The sequence below is a fragment of the Rhipicephalus sanguineus genome, chromosome 2 (genome assembly GCF_013339695.2).
Source record: "Rhipicephalus sanguineus isolate Rsan-2018 chromosome 2, BIME_Rsan_1.4, whole genome shotgun sequence".
NCBI classification, from domain to species: Eukaryota; Metazoa; Arthropoda; class Arachnida; order Ixodida; family Ixodidae; genus Rhipicephalus; species Rhipicephalus sanguineus.
The window spans coordinates 160,324,685-160,331,169 of record NC_051177.1 but is presented as its reverse complement, the minus strand read 5'-3'; the positions used below and the strand labels follow the sequence as shown (position 1 = coordinate 160,331,169).

Here is a 6,485-nt window from a genome sequence, read left to right as displayed (position 1 = left end):
TGATATGGTAATCTATGCCTGTGTTCACGCATACACTACCACACATCTCTTCAGGAACGCAGGGGGCAGATGTTCGTAGCTTGAGCTGCGAACGCGCCAAGGCTCTCCGAGTACCGCTGGGCTTTGTCTCGCTCCACCGAGGCGCGCAATTCGCACGTCCACATCGTTGCCTTTCTCCGGCGTTTGTTTTATTACACAGAGAGAGAATAAAACATTTATTTCTAACAAGTTGTGTCTCTAGTGTTTGGATCTCCTAGTCCGGAAGACCATTGGCTCTTGCCGCCGTCCGGGCTCGGTCGACAAGCACTTGTTGCTGCCCTGGGTCACAGTTGGACAGGGTCCTCTCACTCGACTATGCGGGATTATGTTTGGCTGATATATTGGGATTGTCTTGGCACTCCCAGACCATAATAATTAAGGTGGCTGCCTGGGGACAAAATTTGCATTGCGGATTGTAAGCCGAAGTATCTACTTTGGACAATATATAAGGATTTGAAAAAGATAATGATTGGAATCGTCGCCACGCGACCTGCGCTGCCTTATCTAATTTAGTATCAGGTGGGAGTAGAGTGCGTCTACTCAGCCTAATGTGTTGCAGGACATCGGCATAGGAAAGGAAGGGCTGGGGTCGTCCTGGTGAGCGAGAAGTTGCGCTGTGGAGGACGCAGCGGAGGTCCTTTGCAAGAGTTCGTGGGTCGAGGCGTAAGCAAGGCAATTGCCTCGAACTCCTGCGTGCCCTGGTCCTATAGCAGCTGTATCCACTGACCCTTTTGACGAGTGCCCACAGCCTGCTACAGGATTGTATGCGCTAAGCGACCGTCTTGACCTCTTGCGAAAAAACGATACGCCGCCTGGGAATACGTGAGGACAAAGGTGGCTTTTGTATTACGCGTGGCTATAGCTATACCGGCTTCTTCCATGACTGTAATATCGATACCGGTAGCCGAGATGCAGTCCACGACCTGTCCCCCGTTTACCACGGCTGCCGTGGTGCGGTTTTGCAGGGGTCCGGCGGCATCTACAAAGAAGGCGTCTTCACAATACAATATTTGTTGTATACTTTGGCCCTGGTAGCTCGCCTGCTTTCGTGGTGGACGGGGTGCATATTATGTGGAAAGGGCGAATACTGACTTTCTTCTGCCATTCTGGTCGTAGTTATAGTTTATTGTCAACCTGCATTGGCGGCTTGATGCCGACGGCGTCTAGCGTGGCGCGACCAGCTTTGGTACGAGCGAGCCTTATAACACGGTTAGTGCAATGAGCTTCGAAGAGCTCTGAGGCTGTATTAGTGATGCTGATCGCAAGCAGGCGGTCATTCAGGACCCATGGTGGTAGATTAAGAGCTTATCGATATGAAAGTCGTATGAGGCGGTCTAATTTGGTTTCTAACGCCATATCCGTGATGAAAATACGTCAGTGAAGTCTTGGTGGACCCCAGCATAAAACACTTTCGCGTTGAGACACACACTGTGTTCCTTAGAGAACGGCAGCGTGGGCTAGTTGGTGATTTGTAATCGGCATATTTTCACAGGGCTACGAGAACGAGGACGTATGAGTTATCAGATGTATACATTTCTAGCGTTTTCGCTAATAAAATTCAGTTGAAGTCAGCGCCTGTGTTGTGTCCTTTTCATACGTCCTCGTTCTCGTAGCTCTGTGCAAATATTTCGGTTCCTTAGAGGCGCCTGGGAAGCGATCAAGCCCGGTAATGCGCGGTAATGCTTTTTTGACGTGTCCTGAAGATTCCACTTCAGCACACTTTTTAATACACCAATCTTAGCTAGCTTAACATGAGCTTAATTACTCATCACTTTAATACGAGCCACATTACGTTCTGAACATCGGAAACACAAAATGGCAAGTTCTCCTTCAGTTTCCTTGCTCCAAGGAGCCCTAATACCGTACGTATACCTGCCATCATGCTCATGCACGTGAATTCCATCTCAGCATTCACTTCGAGGACCGAGAGGATTGTCCTACATTTACTACATTATTCTCGCCACATGGACAATGATTACGCATAAATATGTTACATATATTTAGCTGTTCTTCAGTTTGCCTTTAATGTTATCGAAAACCTATTTTAAGGTATCTCTCTAAACGTTTGGCTATTTTTGCAAAAGTGCCTTAGACTTTCCTAAAACATCATGAAAAAAGCCAGCGCGCCTGGCCAATGTCTTGAAGCCTGCCTAGATAAAAACATGACAAAGAAAAGAGAAGCGGATCCAATTTTCCAATGCAACGCTTGTCCTCGAATTGACCGTAGTACAAGAACAAATAAAATGTAATGCTTCCAATAGCCCAAGCTGATTCCTTTATCTGAAGTGACTACTCGACGAGAGGCCCTATGGTCCAATCTGTTTCTCTGATAGAGGTCGAACGGCAGCCTGGGTAAATTGCGCGACAGCTAAAAGAGGTAAGAAAAATGAAACTGTGATTACAGCGCACCAAACAAGTAATGGCTGCCGGTAAATAAGAGCTTATGTGGGTAGGCTTCGCTCCAGTTCCTGGGGCTGGTTAAGGCCACCGCTTCTCGTGCACTTTTCCTGCATGGTGGCATACCGATTGGTCCACCTTGAACCTAAGACCGAGACTCACCCTACGTAAAAACAAAACCATGATAAAAAAGAGAAAAGGTAGATTAATGGCGTGGGGACTACAGGCAGGGTGGTGCGGTTTCGCGCGTAAGACCGAGACTCACCCTACGTAAAACAAAACCATGATAAAAAAGAGAAAAGGTAGATTAATGGCGTGGGGACTACAGGCAGGGTGGTGCGGTTTCGCGCGTAAGACCGAGACTCACCCTACGTAAAACAAAACCATAATAAAAAAGAGAAAAGGTAGATTAATGGCGTGGGGACTACAGGCAGGGGTGGTGCGGTTTCGCGCGTAAGACCGAGACTCACCCTACGTAAAAACAAAACCATGATAAAAAGAGAAAAGGTAGATTAATGGCGTGGGGACTACAGGCAGGGTGGTGCGGTTTCGCGCGTCATTTGCTCCTACTGATCTTCCTTCTCATCAGTAGTGATCCCAGGGTGTCGCGATTTTCGCGTCGATTTCATTCGAGGATTCCCCACGGCGCAATCGGGTGTGGAGATCGCTGTGCTGTTCCCATCGGCACTTACGACGCCAAAGATACGCGCCGCTTTTTTCTTTTCTTTCGAAGCCTCGCTAAGCACTCATGCTTTGTCGCTACGGAGAAGAAGCGTGTGTTGTCCACCGGAAGAGAAATCATCATGCAGACCCTCATAATTTGTTGTTTACAGGTCGATGTTTCCGCGAATTCCTGAACATGTACAAAGCCCACGAGAAATGGCTCGCAAAATGTGATGTTTTAGCCGTACATTTATTGCTGTCTAGTCTTATTACAGTATATTGCACACATAGTAATTGTGTAGTGCTGCCCTATGTTACCAGTGTGTTTAACAATAATATTATTGAAGGGGTTTAACGTTCCAAAAGCACAAAATTATTATGAGGGACGTCAAGTGAAGGGCTCCGGAAATTTCGACCTTCAGGGGTTCTTTAACATGCGCCTAATTAAAGTACATGTGTCTCAAGCATTTTCGCCTCCATCAAAAATGCGGCCGCCGCGACCGGGACTGAATCCCACGACCGTCGGGTCAGGTGTCGAGCACCATAACTACCACACCACCATGACGGGTAAACCTTAGATTACCAATTACACTGCAAATATTGAGTCACATGCTGTAAGACGATCGTTAACGTCGAAAAGTAATATCAATGTTCCTTCTAAGAGAGTTTTGCACATGCCGAAAAAGGGTGCGCGCACGGTGAACGGCAACTTTGAAATGAGATTACTTCATACATGCATCGCGTGAATTAAAAGCAAGATAAAAAACTTTATTGCATTACAAGAAAAGAATAGACAACACACATTCTGTTTCCTGTTTCGCTGTACGAGATGAAATTCGATTAATGTCGTTCCTGGCGAACGGCATTTACTTCACTGTAAACGATAGGACGTCGGGCATTTCAGTGCTGTTTAAACCAACCTGAGGCACTAATTGAATGACGCAGAGCGGTGCAACCACAGCAAAAACGAAATTGTTCCGCGGACAAGGTGACTGCGGGTCTAATGTATTCTCCTTCAAAGATTCCTCGCTTACCCAAACGATTCTTGCGGTGTCCGCAAAAATTCTAATTGGAAATCGATTGCAGGCGTTCGCATGTGCGGTGCCGGTTGAGAGCGAGGTCTTTCGTGTGCTGCGCGGTGGTCTTTTGGGGTAGGCTGCAAATTGCCAGAGATAACACACGAAGAAAAAATGTAGCAAATGTGAAAGATATTAGCTTAATGTGGCATATTTGCCGTTAGCCTTCCAATGTCACAGTCAGCATTTTTATTGACTAATTTTTCGCCTTCGCACCTGCTTCGGTAAAAGACCCCCCCCCCCCCCCCCGTCGTCGTCGTCGAAATGATTTTTCTTTGTGGGTTGGTCGGCAGCCTTCGTCAAGTGTTTAAAGTTCGCTACATGGTTGACAAGTTCAGTCTAATAACGTTACAGGATTGTACCGACTCGTCAATCGCATGCCTCATACCAGGACGTTAAAAGATTCTTAAAGTAGGAACCGATGCTGTTCAACATGGTGATAGGACATGGTGATACCGCAGCGACTTTTGCATGCGTTTGTACTTATCTCAATGGATATTGCGCAAAATATTTTATCGGACTTCAAGAAGCCTTTTACCGAGAATCCTTGCAATTACTTTAGCTTTTAAGTGTAATAAATAATACCGAAGTTATACTTGAAGATAAAAAGACGCACCTGTACCATTTGTTCAAATTTATTGTTTCTTGCTGACCAAGAATCTAAAAATATGTACACAAGAAAAACATAAATACGAACTAGTTATGTTTAACTAAAGCGTGTTCTTTATTTATTGCTTCCTCCAGTATGCGCAGTGTCAGCATGATTTTGGCTTGTGCACCTATTTTGACGCCCATGTGTTCATTAGAGACCCCATAGCTTGCAATCAGCGATATTGCTCTAAGGTAATCAATCGCGTAACGTATTCTACATAGCAATTTCTTGTACTCGCTTGATTTGTTCATGAGTCTACCATGCATGCTATAATAAGGAATGCGCAATACCGAAATATGAGTGACTTTCTTTTTGGGACCGACTGCCTAATGCCACATAAAAGGCAAAGACATAACAATCAGTTCCATTTACAGCGTGACCTCACTACAATTGAAAAATTGTGGACTAAGTGGCTCATGCAGCTAAACGTCAAAAAATGTAAGTCATGAAGTATCGCGAAAACACTCTCTTATGTCATAATCTTACTCTTTGCGTTCGCTTCCTATTGAGCTGGTTCAATCATGCCTGTATCCCAGCCTTAGCATGGCTGGCAAGCTTACATGGTCAGAATATATTAATAATTCTGGTTAGTGCGACTTACCAATCCCTGTGACTTATAATACGGTCACTATCATCATCAGCGTCTGTGATCAGTAAACTAGCATGTGAGACATTTATCCGCACTATTCTAGAATTCGCATCGGCAGTATGGAACCCGATCACGCGTACCTTGTTCAGTGACTTGAAGTCGTCCAAAGCGCGCAGTCGGTTTAATCACATCCCAGTACGGCTATCGGCTTAAGTGTTACGAACATCAAAACACCCTTGGACATCATATCAATCATCAGCCCTTCGCCGAAATATCTCTCGATTACGCCTCTTTGAAAAGCTGTATTAAAACTCCCACACTTACGCGACGCACTTCAAGCCGTCTGGCAGAAACAGTTTTCTGTAGTCGCCATGATGGCTTCGAGCGGCGCTGACTAACGCTTCCAGGTTTGCATGCACATAAGTACCCGAAAAGAGGGAGAGCGAACGACTGCCGCCGTAGCTCAATTGGCAAGGGCATCGAACGCGCAATCCGAAGGTTGCAGGTTCGGTACCTGCCGGCGGCAAGTTGTCTATTCGTCCACTTTACTGTAGTATTCACATTTATATCACAATTATTAGAATGCATTTAAAACAGTACAATTGCCGTCCCTGATACCTTCCTTGGCTTCATTATTGGCTGCTTTTCATTAAGGTTGTATCAAACAAAGAAAGCGCTCAAAATTTCCTTCCGTATAGGCTACATGTGCATTCTGGTCGAACTGCGCAGTGGGACGAGCCACGAAAAGGCTACATGTGCTATGGAAGGATAAGTTATTTGAGGCAAGGGCTAATCGCCCCCTATAACAAACGGTACGTCTTTGTTGAACCCACGCAAGGCGTTTGCATATTATACATCATTCCTCCCCGCTTTCCCAGCCGATTGCTGCTTGAACACTCGGGCGTTTTTGGGTTTTCTACAACAAACCAATACACGCGGCGTTTAGGCATTCGCTTTTGTTTACTGTCTACAGCTTTACGGGCTACCGCAGCGGCCTCGTCATATGCCAGTCGCTTACGAAAAGCACACGCCTGTTAAAGTGCATTGTATTTCGTGTATCACCGGTCTC

At 45.8% G+C, this 6,485-nt stretch overlaps 1 non-coding gene across 1 annotated transcript; it reads left to right on the top strand.

The window, feature by feature from the left end:
- The first annotated feature begins 5,868 nt into the window (after positions 1-5,868).
- Positions 5,869-5,942, top strand: Trnaa-cgc (transfer RNA alanine (anticodon CGC)). Its single transcript has one exon. It is a non-coding gene; the product is annotated as a tRNA-Ala (tRNA).
- Positions 5,943-6,485: the final 543 nt, after the last annotated feature.